This window comes from Silurus aristotelis, assembly GCF_946808225.1.
Source record: "Silurus aristotelis genome assembly, chromosome: 27".
Lineage (NCBI taxonomy): Eukaryota > Metazoa > Chordata > Actinopteri > Siluriformes > Siluridae > Silurus > Silurus aristotelis.
Genome location: NC_139600.1, coordinates 2,929,537 through 2,949,052, shown reverse-complemented (window position 1 = coordinate 2,949,052; position 19,516 = coordinate 2,929,537). Strand labels below are relative to the sequence as shown.

The window sequence follows — 19,516 nt, the reverse complement described above, 5'->3', positions numbered from 1 at the left end:
AATGACAATTTCAGACCCCTCCATGATTTCTAAGTGGGAGAACTTGCAAAATAGCAGAGTGTTCAAATACTTATTTTCCTCACTGTATATATATATATATATATATATATATATACACACACACACACACACACACACACACACACACACACACACACACGTATGTTTATATGTATGTATGTATGTATGTATGCATGCATTTATGTATACAAACAACACACACCCCAAAACTTTCAGCCAGCCTGATTTTCATCCATGTCTGTATTGTCACATGGTGTTTCACATCCCTGAAATGGAGTGACAGTGAAAATAAGCAAGTCTCTGCCTGTTGTTGTTCCATGTTGCTCTGTTTGTACTCAAACCTATGGTCAAACCTTTGGGGGGAAAAAAAAAAACACATCGCAAATGCTCTGTTGCCATAGAAACTGTCCGTACAAAAATAGACCAGGATGGGAAACGGACCCGTGTTGGACTGAAGACAGTACAGATGATGTGACTGAATATCTGACATCTTTACAGTGACTTACAGGATCCTGGGACAAAGTGACATCAGACATCTGTGGACACACATCACACATGATTTATTAATGCATTCATTTATTATATTGAAATATTGAATTTTTATACAGAATCTATTTTTCAAAAGGTTTAATAAATAAATTTAATAAATACATACAGTATATATATATATTTAGATATATTTTTTAAAGGTCTAATAAATATAAAAATATATTTTTTATAATTAAATATTAAATAATGAATTATTTTTATTAAGGTTTATGGTTTGATGTGCTAAACATTGTCAAATAAAAAAAAAAAATCACAAATTAGGCCAGTTCAAACAAACAGTTTTAATCATATATTATGTCTAAGCATCCAAACAATTCTTGCATTTATTTGCTGCAATTATGGGGTTTTTTTTTTCAAAAAAGTGTGATAATACTTTTGTTGGCAGATACACTAATGAGCATGACAGATGTATGATGAAGTTATGCCTACGTTGGATGTCACCATTTCTGAGAAAAACGTCTGTCACACTGAAAATGATCAGGTGGTGTGTTTAAGTGGACTTTAATATGGATAATGTTTTAATAGCAGCACGTCCTGAAATACATTTATACCACAACAGCACAATTATATATAATTGTATAAGATAATGACATCTTATGTCTTAATTTTTATTTGTTTGTAGTTACATTTCATGCTGTGGCGCACTGAGTCAGAATGTGTTCTCACTTATGTTCTAGTCCTGCCAGAATTACTTTTCATGGAAGAATTGTGTCCTCCGACATGGAAACATTCTAACGGCTTAATTATGAATGAAAACATTGAACCTGGCGTGCAGAAAAATGGCAGCAGGTGCTCAGAGTCTGAAATCCTAAATATTTGTCAGTATCTTGAGCTGCTGTACGATAACGAGTGTCTACAGGGAATAGTGAAGCATGGTGGAGGTTTCCTGCAAGTCTGAGGCTGCATTTCTGTGAATGGAGTTGGGGATTTGGTCAGGATTAATGGTATCCTCAATGCTGAAATATACAGTACAGGCAGATGCATATCCATCATGCAGTTCCATAGGGGAGGTATCCAATTGGCCCCGATTCTGCAGGAGAAAAATGACCTCAAACGTACAGCAAATAACTTTAAGAACGACCTTTAAGGAGGAGGAGTCCTGGGGTGCAGTCAGCGTTCACAATTATCCCAAAGGTGTTCAATAGTTTTGGAGCTCTCTAGAAAGGATATCTTCCACCCCATATCTTCATACAGCTGGCCTAAAAGGGTACATTTCCTGCTACCCCATCCGAAGAGGTCCTATACAATTGTGTACCTCAGACATTGTGGTATCAGTTTTGGGAAAAACCACATATACCTAGAAAAGTCCATTTAGTGTAAGAAGTTTCTAGAATCCAGTCCAGTTTGCCGCCTTTTTATTCTCCTCAGCTAATAGTGATGAAATAAAGTTGTACCCTTTTGCTGGCATGTACTATTTCTGGCTTTTAGTGCCCAATAGAGTGTCATTATTTCCACACAAGGCTCCATTTTCACGCCGTTTTAATGCTTCATGCATTAGACTGACAGGAAGCGTAAGTGGGTTTTTTCTTCCTTGGCGATTCATGTCGCTGTGTTTGGATTTAAAGAAACCTAACACATGCTGGGCCACAAGAGCATGTTTTTTTGGGGGGGGGATTTTTTTCTTACCCCGGTGGCGTTAATGAGTACTTTAAAGACTTTTGTTTAGTCCAGAAAAACAGCAGGAGTTTGAAATAATTTTCTCAGTTACGGCTCGATACGAGGGAAAAGTCGCCGTTATTATTAGCGGGTCCGGATTAGCGAGGGTGGACGTGTTCTGGAAAACCAAAATAAATAAAATAATTTCTAAACATGACACGAGCACTTCTCAAGATTTTATTACTGTAATTTATCTTTCTGACTTTTCTGTAATACAATAACAGCAGCCGGTTATTTGTTTCTATTTGTACTGTGTTCTAAACCCTTTAACACTTAGGACTCCCTGATACAGCCGGAAATTATTCACCACTTTTATTTGGAAGTCTGTTTCTACTTCAATTCTCGCAGTTTCGACTTCGTTTCGCCCAATTCTTCAGTTCTTTTTCTGTTTTTTTTCCTTTTTTTTCCCAATTGTTGCCTAATTCTGACTTTATATTTTTCATTTAGTTTTGTCTTTTTTTTTTTTTTGGTCAAACAAAATTGCGTGCTGCATTCATCGTGCGATAATGAAATTAGTGTCGATCAATCAATTTGCGTTAACGCGTTAATTATGACAGCCCTAATTTATATATTAATACAAAACGAATTTCAAAGTGTTTTAACCTAATAAATATATCCAGGCTGAAGATCCACCATGTAGAACACAAGCAGAAGAAAGATAGTGATCAGGAATGCTGACGTCTGTGATGTGTGAGAGTCAGGAAATTATACACCAGTGGTAGATTGGAAAAAAAAACGCGCGATGACAGGAAATCGGTTGATTTGCTGAAAATGCTGCGCAGTGAAGAAATGAGTACTTTAAAGACTTTTGTTTAGTCCAGAAAAACAGCAGGAGTTTGAAATCATTTTCTCAGTTACGGCTCGATATGAGGGAAAAGTCGTCGTTATTATTAGCGGGTCCGGATTAGCGAGGGTGGACGTGTTCTGGAAAACCTGACTGAAATTTAGTGCTTTTAAACCTAGGGTCGTGGAGGTCTAGTGCAGGAGTTTGTACTCTCCCAGGTTTTTCAATAGAACATTTTTTTTTCAGCGTTTTTACAATCACACAGCAATCATCATCTAGTGGTTATTTTTCGGTCCAGTCACTTTTTCTGAGGTACGAATAAAGTCCATTTTTGATATAGATTTATGTTTGGGGACATGTTCCCAGTGCTTGTCTCTCCAATTAAAACACCTGTACAAAGCTAAATGGCTTTGTGAGGTCAGAAAAATAAGTTTCACGGGTTTGGCCCAATCGGATGAGATATGCAAATTTTGGATAGAAAAGATTCCCCGGCGCTTAAAACTCTCAACAAAACTTCAAGCAAAACCAGCTGTTTAGATTCACTAACGTAATTGTTGTGTGACTAATCGTTAACGTCATTTGTGTGACGCTCTGATGTGGCGGCGTTTTGGAATTTGTGCATTCATGCATATTCATAGGGTGAAGAAATTTCACCACCCTATGGCGCAGGGAAACTTCGGTACCAATACTTGGCAACCCTGGGGCTTCATCGATCGTTTGGAACTTGCGCGACCTCGTTTCCAACCCCTTGCTGTTAGTTCTAATGGAGCGGTGCAGTGGCGCACAATGAGCATTCGCTGTAAAAGCCTTCGTCACGATCGCCTGCTCACTTTGAAGAAAATGGGTAAAAAAAAAAAAAAAGTCTCCAGGTGGTGTTGATCGGCACAAACGCCAGAGAACATTAAGGCTGGTCGAGCTGCTCCGTACCACAACACTCATCATCGATGTGTCGAGCTGTTTCTTCTAAATAACGCACCGGTGTTGTATTCGCATGAGAAGACTGGACTTTATGACTTATAACTGGTAACGACGCCCAAATCCAGTTTCAAGCACCCACACCATTACCGTTCTTATAAACGCCTTAACAGCAAACTCATTCCAAACAACTCCTAGTTCCAAATTTTCACGTTTCCCTCCACCACCCAGGGAATCAAACACGCGTACAAATGACGCTCTATAGGAAATAAAGTTTATCTGCCGGCTGTGGAGAGAAACCGATACCCACACACACACATACACACTTCCTTCCCTGTGTGTCTTTTACCTTTCATTGTGTTGTGCGTCTTAGCTATGGCTGCTTTGGCATGTCCCACAAATTGCTCATGTCTGGCCATCCAATTATAAATGACTGGCAGGAGAGGAATGGAGCCGTGTTGTGCTGAAGCCCCGGGGCTGTTTACACACCACCCAAAGTTCTTCCTTTCACTCCAACGGCAAAGGACAAAGAGAGAGAGAAAGAGAGAGAGAAACTATTTTAACCATCAAACAGACACGTGGAATCAGATCAACTTCGTTCGACGTCGCTCAGACGGTAAAGCAGGTCACCAGGTTGCCAGATTTAAAAAAATAAAGATAAAGAGATTCTAACTAGGAAATTGCAATTCTGATGTTGCGGATGGTTTCAGTTTCTGATAACGGCTGATAGTAGTGCAGCCGCATATGTTTATATAATATAAATTGAAATTTTTTTCTCTATATAGGCACATTTAGCTATTACATTCTAAACAGTAAATAAAGGTAAATTAAATGATATAATATATGAAACATAAAGAAATAAATGTAACCACCACATGTACATTACAGCACAGTAAAATTTATTTCTTCACACATCCCAACTCTTCTAGGAAGCCATGGTCAGAGCACAGGGTCAGCCATGATGCATCACCCCCCGAAGCAGAAAAGGTTAAAGGCCTTGTTTAAAGTCCCAACAGTGGCAGCTTGGTGGTGCTGGGGATTTGAACCCATGACCTTATGATCAATAACCCAGAGCCTCAACCACTGAGCTACGGCTTATTAAACCTATTTTTAAATTTTTAAAACATACCTTCAAGCTCACATTCACATTTATGGCATTTGCCAGATGCCCTTTTCCAGAACCCCTTACAATGAGCAGTTGAGAGTTAAGGGCCTTGCTCAAGGGCCCAGCAGTGGCAGCGTGGTGGTGCTGGGATTTGAACTTTTGACCTTCCAATCCAGAGTCCAATGCCTTAACAACTAAGCTCCCAAGCTTGATATTGTATTCAACTTAAATGTCGTTTAAGCAACAAGTATTTTACTATCAAACTGACTAGCAAATGGCTAATAATCGTTCCTATTTTGTGTTATTATTTCATTATTTTTACACCTCGTCCTTTTTTTGTGCTCTGGAAATCTAAAGTTCAAATGAGTTCGAGTCAAAAAACTGAATGAATTATTCGGCTTCGGATCAGCCTACACAAGTACTAAAGGGAACTGTGTGAGGTCATAAAAGTGATAGATGTAAATGGAAATTTGGATTGACACCTGAAAGAAAAAAGGGCTTAATAGACATTCATTTGCTTTATTAGCAACTCGAGACATTATTCTTATATGTTAGATTCATATCTATACTCAAAAGATCCTTGACAAAAGTATCAGGACACCTGACTTTTCCAGCCAGATGTGGTTCTTCAACCAACTGTTACCACAAAGTTGGAGGCACACAATTGTATAAGTATGGTAATTATACACAATTGTATAAAAGCTGCTTGAAGATATGCTTTTCATCAGTTGGAGTGGAAGAGCTCTTGCTATCGAGAAAGCTCCAACCCTATTGAACACCTTTGGGATGAATGCTTTACTAACACACTTGTGGCTGAATGAATCTCCACAAATCTCCAGAAAATCTAGTGGAACATCTTCCCTGAAGAGTGACAGTTATTATAACAGAAAATCGAGCCTAATGATGAGATTTTCACCCACAGCTGCTCTGTTCCTCCTAAAATCTTCGAGTGAACTTCTCAGTGTTGGGTTTGTGGTCATCATTTGGTCAAATTACTGTGGATTGATTTCGCCGAACACCGAACCGTTTCCTTCTACGACAGCGTATTTTGGCGCATTAGCCTTTCCCGCACGGTCCTCTGCCTCCCTTTCGCAAGACGAATGCTTTCGTTTATGGGATTTGATCCGCACACATTCATCACCGCTCGGTTCTCGCTCCACCAGTGCGATTTGCCAGTCGACCGTCTAATGGAAGGAGCCGAACTCTGAACGAATGATGATGAAATCTTCCTGAAAGAGCTCAACCGCTTCCTTGGTGAGTCAGGAAGGACGTTTTATTTATTACAGCAAATCCAATGGAGGTAAATGGGATAATAAAAGACGGCGTGGGTTATCAATTATCACGCCGTACGTTGGGGAGCCGTCGTCTGTTATTGATTTATTTTTTTGTACACATTTTTAATTAACAGACAATTCCGACAATAAAATAATTTCTAAACATGACACGAGCAGTTCTCAAGATTTTATTACTGTAATTTATCTTTCGGAATTTTCTGTAATACAATAACAGCAGCCGGTTATTAGTTTCTATGTTCGGACTGTGTTCTAAACCCTTTAACACTTAGGACTCCCTGATACTTAGTGCTGAAGCGTTGTTTAAAACACAGCCGGAAATTATTCGCCACTTTTATTTGGAAGCCTGTTTCTACTTCAATTCTCGCAGTTTCGACTTCGTTTTCGCCCAGTTCTTTTTCGGGTTTTTTCCTTTTTTTTCCCAATTGTTTCCTAATTCTGACTTTATATTTTTCATTCAATTTTGTCTTTTTTTTTTTTTTTTTTTTGGTCAAACAAAATTGCGTGCTGCATTCATCGTGCGATAATGAAATTAGTGTCGATAAATCAATTTGCGTTAACGCATTAATTATGACAGCCCTAATTTATATATTAATACAAAACGAATTTCAAAGTGTTCTAACCTACAGTGAGGAAAATAAGTATTTGAACACCCTGCTATTTTGCAAGTTCTCAAAATTGGAAGACCCAGCCTCGACCCATCTTTATTGCTCTAATTGAGGGAAGGAGGTTGTTCCCCAAAATCTCGCAATACATGGCCCCGGTCATCCTCTCCTTAATACAGTGCAGTCGCCCTGTTCCATGTGCAGAAAACACCCCCAAAGCATGATGCTAGCCTTGTGGAGGTGTACAATTTTGTCTCTAGTGTCTTTGGACAGCTCTTTGGTCTTGGCCATGTTAGTAGTTGGATTCTTACTGATTGTATGGGGTGGACAGGTGTCTTTATGCAGCTAACGACCTCAAACAGGTGCATCTAATTTAGGATAATAAATGTAGTGGAGGTGGACATTTTAAAGGCAGACTAACAGGTCTTTGAGGATCAGAATTCTAGCTAATAGACAGGTGTTCAAATACTTATTTGCAGCTGTATCATACAAATAAATAGTTTAAAAATCATATATTGTGATTTCTGGATATTCTTTTTTAGATTATGTCTCTCACAGTGGACATGCACCTACGATGACAATTTCAGACCCCTCCATGATTTCTAAGTGGGAGAACTTGCAAAATAGCAGGGTGTTCAAATACTTATTTTCCTCACTGTAATAAATATATCCAGGCTGAAGATCCACCATGTAGAACACAAGCAGAAGAAAGATAGTGATCAGGAATGCTGACGTCTGTGACGTGTGAGAGTCAGGAAATTATACACCAGTGGTAGATTGGAAAAAAAACGCGCGATGACAGGAAATCGGTTGATTTGCTGAAAATGATGCGCAGTGAAGAAAAATATTGACATTTCACCAAACAGATTAAAACTGAAGTAACGAGTCCGTTTTGAAAATAGACGAAGTAGAAAGATATTTCTGTAAAAATATAATGAATAAAAGTTGTCCGAAAAATAAATAGTAAAGTAAAATACTGATACCAGAAAATTCTATTAAAGTAGATTAACAAAGTATTTGTACTTCGTTACTTCCCACCTCTGTTTATGACATCATGAAGGGCCATACATGGAAATTCCACAAAAATTGTATTCGGCACAGAGGTCCTCGGGGTCCCGATGCCCAAATGTTTTTTTATTTTACCTTTAGCCGTGAGAATTCAACTCTTTGGCCATGTCCACACTAATATGTTTTCGTTTGAAAATACATTTTTCTCTCCATTTTGCCCGTCCTCACTCAGACGCCTTTTTTAGTCAATGGAAAACAAAAATGTAGGTATTTGAACACGCTCTATAAAAGGGGATCGATTTGAAAAAACACGTGAGCAACACACGAACGGATGTTTTGGAGACAAGGTGAGGGAGGTGAGATTGAGATGGTTTGGACATGTGCAGAGAAGGGACATGGGGTATATTAGTAGGAGAATGCTGAGAATGGAGACACCAGGAAGGAGGAAAAGAGGAAGACCAAGGAGAAGGTTTATGGATGTGGTGAGGGAAGACATGCAGGTAGTTGGTGTGAAAAAGGCAGATGTAGAGGACAGGGGGGGGGTATGGAGACGGATGATGCGCTGTGGCGCCCCCTAATTGAAGAAGCCGAAAGAAGAAGAAGAATGAATCTCTTATCTCAGTAACATGAGTTTCTTTGCAATGGTGGATTTTTCTCTCTGTATATTTTTTTTCTTGTTTGCAATCGAACATGTGATGCGATTGGTCCAGGTTTTTTGGAAGATCTGCTGTGAGCAATGTTTGTTTTTTTACGGGAAAAATAAAAACGTAGGGCACTTTTTTTTTCTCCAGAGACGTGTAGAATTGACACTTGTGTTTCTGAAACGCACCTTCCTAACACACGTTGCTTTTAAAGCTTTTTGATCTTAAGAGGAAGTAGATATGTGTCCTATTCAGGAAAATCGTCTGGTTCCTCGAATCAGCTGTAATCCAGCGTTTCTAATGGACAGTTTTTTTTAATCGTTTGTTGTTTGTGACAAGCAAACGTAACGAACGGTGCTGAGTCCGCAAATAGCGACGCTGTTGAACGCGCAGGTGCGACGTGGTGTCATTTACGTGACAAAGCATGAAGAGTGGAATGATTAGCAAAGTCGCGCAGGACAGATGTTTGAACGCGTCGAGGAAAACTCGCTCGTTTATTAATGAGGTGGCGTCATTAAGGACCACGGGGCCTCTGAGGAGCTTCTCGTTTCTCCGCATATTAGTTACTTGAGACATTAAAGCTGCATTATTGCCTGCTCAAAGGAAAGGGAAGAAAATGGAGACCTGGGGGAGAAGAACGAGGAATCCAAGCACTAAAGGAAAGGAATGCTAATGCAACTGGATGATGAAGTTTGATATCTGTGTGTGTGTGTGTGTGTGTGTGTGTGTGTATGAGCATCCTGCACATCTGGAGCCCCTCCATCTGCCTGAGGGGAACGTTTCAGTAATTCAGCAACACCTCGCCCTCGGAGACAGAAACCGACGCGATGCTGATTTGCACCGCAGAAACAAGATTCCCAATACACACACAGCCTGATATATCTTTTTTTTTCCTTCTTCTTCTTTTTTTTTTTTCCATCCGCATGACACACACACGGGAACATATGCATATCAGATCGTACGCAAATACACTCGCAGCCAGAGCCGGTTCTCTACATCCACCCCCGGCCGTGAACGCTAACACCGTATGACATCATACCTGCAGAAGGATTGCAGCTCGGTCTGGGAGGAAGCGAAACACGTTCGTTTCTTCTGCACCGGTCTGGAAAAAGAAGAAAATGCAATACAGACCATCTGATTTATACTTCTACCAGTTCCTGCTGAGAAGGAGAAGTCGACCCTTTCGAAAAAAAATTGATGAGAAGCATTTCACCTTTAATCTCTTCATCCTTTCATCTTAATAAACAAATGTGTAGCACTTTTTGTCACAATGGTCATTATTCCTAATGAGTGAGCCAATGGCAAAAAAAATCCTTGAGATGGTATGAGAAAGAAACCTTGAGAGGAACCGGACTCAAAATGGAACCAGTCCTCATCAACAGCGAATGTCCATTTATTATAGTTCCATGTTGAGGTGTTTACTGATGGACGCTTGAAAAGCTGATCGATTGTCGCAAACTGTTTATACTAATTACAGCCCAAATCCATCTTCATGGCTCTGGATTTTTAACCCTCGACATCGATCTTTAGGCTGTTCGTCTGGAGAACATTCTCAGTTACAGTGAAAGATTTCCAAATGAAGGAAACTATGGAGGATGAATCAGGCAATTCAGTAAAGCAGAAGGTATCGGGACACCTGACTTTGTCCAGCTATATATATATATATATATATGGATCTTACCCAGGAGGAACCATATAAATTTATCTCATTCATTCAACTGAGCAGCTATGGGGGTAAAGGCCTTGCTTAGGGACCTTAGGGACCCAGGACTGAAAGCTTGGTGTGGCTTGGATTTGAACTCATGAGCTTTAGATTGAAAATCCAGTGCGTGAACTACTAAGCTACCACCCCCCAATAGCTTAGTCACAATTGTATTAGACGTCTTTGTCCTTCACTTAAACTAGAAGATCCAAATCTGTTCCAGCATGACAGTACCCCAATGCACAAATCCAACTCAATGGAACTCCAAAAGCTCCAAATGCTTGGATGAAGTGGAAGATCTCCTGCTGTATTGCTCCAACTCTATTAAACACCGTTGGGATGGTTTTTTCATGTTGACTGCACCTCTGGAACCTCTTCACCTCACCTACATCAGTAGCTGACTTTACTACACCCTTGTGCCTAAATGAGAAAAAACCTCCACTAATCTCCAACTTGTACAGTAGTGGAATATCTTCCCCCGAGAGTGAAGCTTATTAGAAGAACAAATGGGGGACTCAATGTGGAATGGGACGTTCAAAAAGCAGGTGAGGTTTCCACAACTCCTTATCCATATAGTGTATATTAGAGATTTTTTGAGTTCAAAATAGTTTTTTCTGGTATCCATCCACTTCCTGTGTCCTTGGGGGAGACCATGGAATCGCTGAAGCATTAGTGAGCACATGCAGAAGACGTTAATTTCCGAATGTGTGAAATACGATTCCATCACCAGGAATATGAAAAAATCACGAAAGCTTAAGCTGAAGCACTGATGGAGTCCCTGATTAGCTCCTTATCTTTTGTTCCTGTTCCTGTCCTAATTTCCATCATGTTTTAATGTCCACATTTATTTGAGTCTTCAGTTGTCTCACTTTGACAAACTTTGAAGCGTCACGCTAAAGTATTAAACATAGGTCTTGTTTTCAGAACTGGATCTGCTTAAACCTCAGAACCCTTCAATTAAAAAATATTTTAAAGAACGTGGGGGGTTTTTTTCCTCGAAAAGAAGCATCCTAAACAGTTTGTGCGTTTCTTTTAAAGCTTCTCGAGTACTTTTCAGAAGCATTTTGTGAGCAATGAACCATGAACTAACTGTCAAATATTTAACTAAATGTCCCAATTATATTTTTAAATTCAAAGGTTTTTTTTTACTAAATTCTGCTATTTTCTCTTGTCTTTTTAAGATAAACGCTTTACTTAAAAAATTTTTTAAAAATTTTAAAAAAAAAGGAGAAATTTGTCAGAAACTTAAATAATGAACAAAAAAGGTCTCAGTACTGGCCCTCTGGTCATTTTCATGGCAACATTCGTTACACATCTTTATATTATAAAGACACAAACCTATAATATGATGTTTATACAAAAAAATATATATTGTTTACTAGATATCGTTCAACACAACTCCATCCATCACTGTATTGAACTCTAGATAGAATTTTTGTAGTCCACATCAGAGTTGTGTCTCTTTAAAAAACTTTTCTGTACAGCAGTACTGCTGTCAGTCAGTCGCACGGACACTTCCGGGGTATTTGGACTGGTTCAGACATAAGTGTTACTGGACTAGTGTTGTTTTTCTCGGGGACATCCTGCTTTTGGGTCCTTCCTGCCAGCCAGTCCTTACGGAAGAATCTGGCCAGTTATGGGTCCCACAGATGCTCCTGATCTTTAGACCACCCTAAATGCCCTGGTCCAGGTCTCTGCCACTCATGAGCAGCCCTCCAGGAAATAACTACGCCCTCCCGCACCCAACTCACCACCAGTTGCCGCACCCCGACATCTGGCTACGCCGGCGGTCCCCTTAGGCCCAGCCTGCGCCTGGTGTTTCCGCCCCTGGGAGCTGCACCTTGTTCCTCCGGCACGCTTCTTTAGAGAACCCAAACTCTGCTGGTCCATCCTGGCACAAATGCAGTCAGATTTTTTTGTCTCCAGTTCTTTTCCACTGAGCAAGCAATGGTGCCTTAAGTCATCTCCCTGCTATCCAGATAGGCCTTTTGAAGGGGCTACTGCCAAATGGGAAAATCAGTCCTCCCAATGCTCCTCCTTCACCACTTTCTTCAAGGAACTCTGCAAGATTTTTGGCTCACCCACTCCTCGGCAGGATGGCGCCCACTCGCTGTGGTCTTCTACAAACGCCGAACGCTACAGAGGGTGGCATCGCACTGCTTTATATGTCTGTCTTCGTGCTGGCCACCCAAAAGCTCCCGCCTGACCTGGATGCCTTGAACGCCCTGGCCTACCCTGATTGACCAGCAAATATGGGAGTGTTGCTCAGAGCATCCTGCTTGCCATCCGGAGTGTGCCTACCACCCGTCTCCAGCCAACCACCTTACACCCCCTCAATCTCATGGATCTGGACCTTTGACTGCCCACTAGGGCTGGAGACTGAGCCATTACCTGGAACCTTCTAGGTCCGTGCTCTGGATGTACACCCCCCAGTCACCAAAGCAAGCCTCCTACGCTCCAAACGCCGAGGACAGGCCTCCAATATTTGGTGGAATGGGAGGGATACGGCCCAGAGGAATGCTCCTGGGTACCTGCCTGCCACATCCTGGACCCTGACCTCATTTCTCGTTTCTAACGGAGCAACCCCTTGGGCCGTCTGAAAACGCTCTTGAGAAACGGTTCGGCGACTAAAAATCAATCTACATAAAAAACATTGGTCACAAATAATTGGTCATTTTCTAAATAATAAAAAGCAGAGCGCATCTACTAATAGCTATATATAAATAAATCATTTTTTATGCAAATATGTTCAAAAGCATGCATTGTGATACAAATGCCAACTTGTATCCAATGCACACTTTTTTAAATCAATCAATGCATCAAATTGTTATAACATTCTAGAGCACATTCTCTCTCTCGCTCTCATTCTCTCTTATTTAAGAAATATTTACCAGGGATGCCAATAGTTTAGCAATAAACTGTTTATCACTTAAAGCAGCTAAAAGGCAAAGTCACAGTTTTGCACATTTTTATTGGAAGCTGCTATTTTGCACTATTTTCATCTGAATCGTGCAAAAAAAAAAAAAAAAAAAAAACTAACCACCACTAATGCCCTGAAATCACAAACAATTTCTTTGATTTAAGTCCAGCGTCTGATGCAGAAAGAACAAACCCGTCTCCTTGTAACTTTAACTGTTGTCATGGACTCCTAAGCAACAGTGGCCACTTGGACACTATAAGGCAGATTGATATAATGATGGCAAGATGGTCTACGATGGAGCAGTCGCTAAAAAAAAATTTCCTCCATGTTTGTGTTTTAAACCAGTGGTTCTCAATAAGACACACATTTTTCCCAAATTTTACCGAAATCTTTTGGGATTTCAACCACATAGACACACATACGCCCAATTACAAACCAATTTATACCAACTCTACCAACTCAAACCAAGACCACTCTATACCTACTCTCCCTCCCGCTTTATTTTCAAGCCAGAATAGTGCTTGAATAGTGAAGATAATTATCCATTTCATTTACTTAATTCATTAATTCGTTTTTGTTTTTTTATGGTTTCAGTAAGTGCTGTAATGCGTAAATGAATCGAGCTTCCAACACCGTAGATGAAGAACTTCACAGGATCGAGCGACAAGGTGTTTGCCGAATATGTAATTTTTTCTGACACGCAGTTTTATGAGTGCAAATTGAATTTCTTTCACACATGACTGCCAATGAATGCAGCATTGGCTCTGTCTGAAACTCGAGGAAGGTGTGGCGAGGGTGCCAATAATTTTGGAGTTATTTGTAGATAATTTAAAACAGCTATGGGGTAATCCATGAGTGCAAATAAGGTATCCGTGAGCGTACGTATATCAGGTATCCATGAATGTAAATCAGGTCACCATGAGTGTAAATCAGGTATCCATGGGTTTAAATCAGGTCACCATGAGTGTATATCAGGTATCCATGAGTTTTAATCAGGCATCCATGGGTGTATATCAGGTATCCATGAAGTTTAATCAGGCATCCATGGGTGTATATCAAGTAGCCAAGAGTTTTATTCTGGTATCCATGAGCTTAAATCAGGTATCCATGAGCTTAAAATCAGGCATCCATGGGTGTATATCAGGTAGCCATGGGTGTATATCAGGTAGCCATGGGTGTATATCAGATCAGGTATCCATGGGTGTAAATCAGGTAGCCATGGGTGTATATCAGATCAGGTATCCATGGGTGTAAATCAGGTATCCATGAGTGTAAATCAGGTATCCATGGGTGTATATCAGATCAAGTATCTGTAAGTGTAAATCAGGTATCCATGAGTTTAAACTATGGATTAAGTCCTGTTCTCAATTACGTTATAGCAGCTACAAACATACAAAATCCTCAACTTTGGTCTCTCGATGATTTCGGATAATCAAGTACATCCAGGAGCATCTTGGTTTTAATGCGATTCAGACGCTAATTGTAGAATTACAGTAAAATAATTACATACTATAGAAATCACACACACACACACACACACACACACACACACACACACACACACACCCTGTCCTTCTCCACATCCAAACTCTGTGAGAATTTCTTTTAATTTTCAGTAAAGCCATACACACATCAATAAATGTCACCTTGACAGGCCCAAACTGTCAGAAAAAAGAAATTCTGCTACCAGTCTTAGCATTTAGCATGCAGCTGGTGTCTTATGACAGGATATATAAATTTGAGATGATTTCATATTTTTTTTTTTTTAGATAACTTCGAGAGATATAGCCGTCGCACCTTAGAGAATGAAATAAATAAAACAGGACGATCGGGCGATATTATTGATAAGGCGTAGAAAAAACTTGGTCGTCCCCCCCCCCGGCTTAAACGTCGCCGTCCCGTCAATCACTCGAGATCGTCACGGTGACTTTGAGAAAGTCGCCGCTATCGGACTGTCTAACCCGGTGCATTGGTTATATCGCGTTATTTTTTTTTATGATGAGCCAGAATACGAGCCAACGCTAGCGCACGCGGACTGAAAACAAATTCGCAACGCTACTTTTACTGCAGAGAAAAACTTTGTCCCGCTTGGATCGTTTCCAGTGGCGTAATTATCCAAAAATGGATCTGTCAAGTCTGTATTCTCGTTAGTATTGGACATGTTTACAGCGTATAATTATGTTTTTAAAAGGATAAATGTAACTACAAAACTGGTATTACTTCAAAATTACCGGTTGTCAAACTCGGAAAAAAGTGTTTCTTATTAGTCACATGATCAGTTTAATACTTTAAGTTTTACTTTCTTAAAAATAATGCATGTATTTGTTATAGTGGTCGCTTAATGGTTGGAACCTTGGATGTCGGAGTTCTGATGGGAAGGTTGGGAGTTCGAATCCCAGCACCACCAAGCTACCGTTATTGGGCCCTTCGGCAAGGTTCTCACTCTTCAACTGCTAATTTGTTAAAAAACAAATAAAAAAACCAAGTCTCTCAATATTTTTTTTTCGCATGCATAGCCAACATGATACATTAAACATACATATGAAGAAGCTCCGATTTATTTCTCCGGTTCAGACAGACAGCAAACCTCAATTAACTAAAGACCTCTAACCCATTGCACCTTCACAAACACTCCCTTTTAATGAAAAAAAAAATGGAATAAATTTCAACTAAACCAGACATTTTGTGTGCAGGAAGTTACAGCTCTACCTCTGCCATGTTAATCTGTATTCTGTGTGACTCTCAGGACACGCCTCTGTCTCCGTAGCATTGCGATACGCCATATTCACGGAGCACTGGTGGTGCTGAGAGAACATTCAATACTAAATAGAAAAATAAATAAAAGCACGTCTACAAATAATTAAAGATAAGCGTTTTTTGTTTTTTTTAAAGATGCAAATATGTTCAAAGCAATGCATCACTACACAAATGCCAAATTGCATCTTATTCAGACTTTCTCTAAATCGTTAATGCCGATGCACCGATGCGATCCAAACCCAGAAAGGAAAGACACGAGAACAAGGCTTTGTATAGACAAGAGTAATTCAAACACTGCTGATACCTTAGTAGGGTTTCTATGAATGAAAGTCCTTTAAATAATCTGCAGAGAAGCGTGTGTGCGTGTGTGTGTGTGTGTGTGTGGGTGTAGGTGTGGGTGTAATTAAGAACAGGTGTGTCTCATTAGAAGCTCAGCGGTTGTAAGAGTGTGAGTGTTGGAGTGTTTTGGGAGTTGTAGTCCCCAGGAGGCATGTCTGTAGGCCATGTAGGTTTCTGGAAGCCGGAGCTCTGCATAGTTCAGACAATATTGCAGATAGAGCCACCATGTTTGGTGGATACACTGTTTAAATGGTTCTTTACTGGTATTTTATAATGTTTGTATATCATTATTAGTAGAGATGAACATATGGGAGCACTAATTAATTTGCAAAGTAATTATATTGCAGAGTCTTAAAATAAATAAAAGCAGAACGTGGCGATTGGCGAAAACCCATATTTTATTCATAAAAAAAAAACATAGAAAGCATTTCAAATGTTTAAGAATGATGAATGGTTTTAAAGAAAGGAATTTGGAATGGCTGCAACAGGGGCAACAAATGGCTGGAGAAGTAAGTGTAACTAAAAAGAAACAGCTGGAGGAACATTTTGCAGCTTATTAGGTAAATTGGCAACAGGTCAATAGCATGATTGGGTATTAAAATAGTGCATCTAGAAATCTCTGTTCTGATTGTGAAGACTTGGAAATATCTCAGCATCTTCAGTACAAAATATCATCAAAGGTTTCTGAGAATCTGGAAAAATCTGGACACGAGCGAGATGTTCTTCATAGTAGATGAGTCTGGGTACTAAACTGGATTGCCTGCAGTCAACACCTTTCACCAATTAAACATTTGCTGCATTATGAAATCAAAAATACAACAAAGAAGACCCAGGACTGTAGAGCAGCTAGAATCCTGTATCAGACTGGGACCAGAATGGGACAATATTTCTCTCCTAAAACTACAGCAAATGGTCTCATTAGTTTATAGACATATACAGACTATACAGAAGGGATGCTAGACAGTGGAAAACATGGTCCTGTCCCAATTTTTTGCCATTAAATAAAAAATTAAAAACTTTTTTTATCGCATACAGAATATTTAAATAATTTTTTTATAAATCTACAAATTATATACAAATGTAAATATAAATAAACAAATGGTTTTCCTCAGTTTAAACATGTGACGTTTTCTCTGGTCTATTGTGAATAATATATGGGTTTATCAGAATTGCATAATCCACAAATGATTGCATTTTGGGTTTTTACACAGCGTCTAAACTTTTATAGAATTGGAGATAAAATATATTCCCGTTATCCATTTTTTTCTTTAAAGCTGGGTTAAAACAAGAAAGGCATAATATTTACAGGTAGTGAAAACAGTAAAGCATCATTGAGACATCAGTGTCCGGGTTTCAAACTGAGTTTGTTTAAACACTCGGCACAGCGAGGAAAGTCGAGCGACAGGTAACGTGGTGACGTAATGTGACGTCCCTGCCACCAACACATTCTCTCAGCGATACCAGGCATGTGACGTATTAAAACGCTCGTCCCGCCGAGGATAATCGTGTCTGACAACTGCCAAGGAAAAACTCCCTGAGATGTTATGAGGAAAAAAACCTTGAGTGGAACCAGACATAAAAGAGGAACCCGTCCTCATCCTAAACATCGAATGTCCATTTATTATAGTTCAGTGGCCTCGAACTTCCAGAGGTAGGACATCAGGATCATTCAGGCGTTGCACTAAAGTCACAAGTTCAAATTCCACCACCACCAAGCTGCTATTACTCAGTTAGAAGTTGGTCTGGAAAAGGGCATCTGCCAAATCCCGTAAATGTGGATCCAGAATGAAGAAAAGGACAGGATCATTGGTACATAGTTTTTTTTTATATATATAAATGAAAGAAAGATGTAGGAATCTCAGAAACAATCAACGAACAGGAGATTCCAAACTTCTGACAGAATATTAGAGCATTAATGAGAGAAAACAGATCACAATTATACAACAGCTATCGAATATTTTACCTCCTCACTCTGTTCATCCCATCTTTCTTAGATTACGGGATATTCAAATTAAAATGTTTCATCCTTCGTCCGCACGAACGAACCAAGGAACCAGGCAATAAATCATGTTTAAATGACTCCGAGTCACAACAGCCACACTAGCCTCTTTAAATAATGGATTGCATTACGACTACAGTTCCCCTTTTAAGCAATGAATCATTAAGAGGCTGGTGGTCATTAAGTGCTGGTGATATTCAAGAGAATAAATGGGTGAGCATTTACTCCTGCACCGAAGGGTCAATTTTTCCTCACATGAAGTTTTTTACACTGACAAAATAATCACCTTTACGACCTTGACCTTGTTATTCGGCCAACTTTCGACCAGAGAACCTGTAATGCTTTGGGAAGTCCCAGAATTCTAGAGAAAACAAAAAAGCACCAAAAAAATCCCAGTCGGTCGAAAGCGGCCTTTGATTTATTGGCGTTCTCGTTACATACGCATCATGTCAGGCGGTGGTTTAAGTTTGATGGAGCCGTGCTCGTGCCCTTCGAAGTCGATCAGAGCTGAAAGACAGGTACATGTATTGCTCTGGGACTCAATGACCAGCAGCGGCAGATGGTCCAACCACATGCGAGCACATTCACGAGTGTGCGCTCCACCAGTCCCACTCTCTCTCAGCCCTGACGCTCACTACCGAACAACACACCCGGCCCCGGCGGCTCGATCAAATCAATCTTAGCCTGACAGCCATTCCCGCTACAGGAACAGCCCTAAAAACATACGTGCCCGTCTAAATTAGGGCTTGACCCAACACCTGGTTCCCAAAGGTGCTCGGTGAAAACCTGGTTGGTCTCCTGGACTGGAGTAATTAATTAGCATAGAGTTTGCATGTTTGGACATTATCAGTTTGTAGGTGTGGTGTTGTGTGTGAAACCGAGAGAAAATGTATATTGTCTGTCTCAATATTTACTAAATCTCTTCCTATTGTGGCCCAAAAGCAGACAGTGTATGTTGTCGAGGTTCCGGTAACATTTTAAATTGCCTCTACAATCACAATGAACAAATCACAGTGAACGAAGAAATAACGTGATATCAGTTTTTTCTGATTGTTACCATAATTGTAAATATAAATATTTATTTATAAGTAAAATGCAGCCGCAATTTTTATTTAGACTTTCGAAAATACGCGTTTAAATAGCAAATGCTGTAAGTATAGTTTTTTTCTTATCTACTTTTCAGATGTTAAGGCGTTCAGAAGATTAGAAGGTGTGTAAATTCA

General features: G+C 39.8%; 1 long non-coding RNA gene across 1 annotated transcript; it reads right to left on the bottom strand.

The window, feature by feature from the left end:
- Positions 1–221: 221 nt before the first annotated feature.
- LOC310721121 lies at positions 222–16,317 on the bottom strand. The gene is made up of 3 exons (XR_014531936.1): positions 16,260–16,317; positions 463–557; positions 222–374 (listed from the first exon to the last, which is right to left on the bottom strand). It is a non-coding gene; the product is annotated as an uncharacterized lncRNA (long non-coding RNA).
- Positions 16,318–19,516: the final 3,199 nt, after the last annotated feature.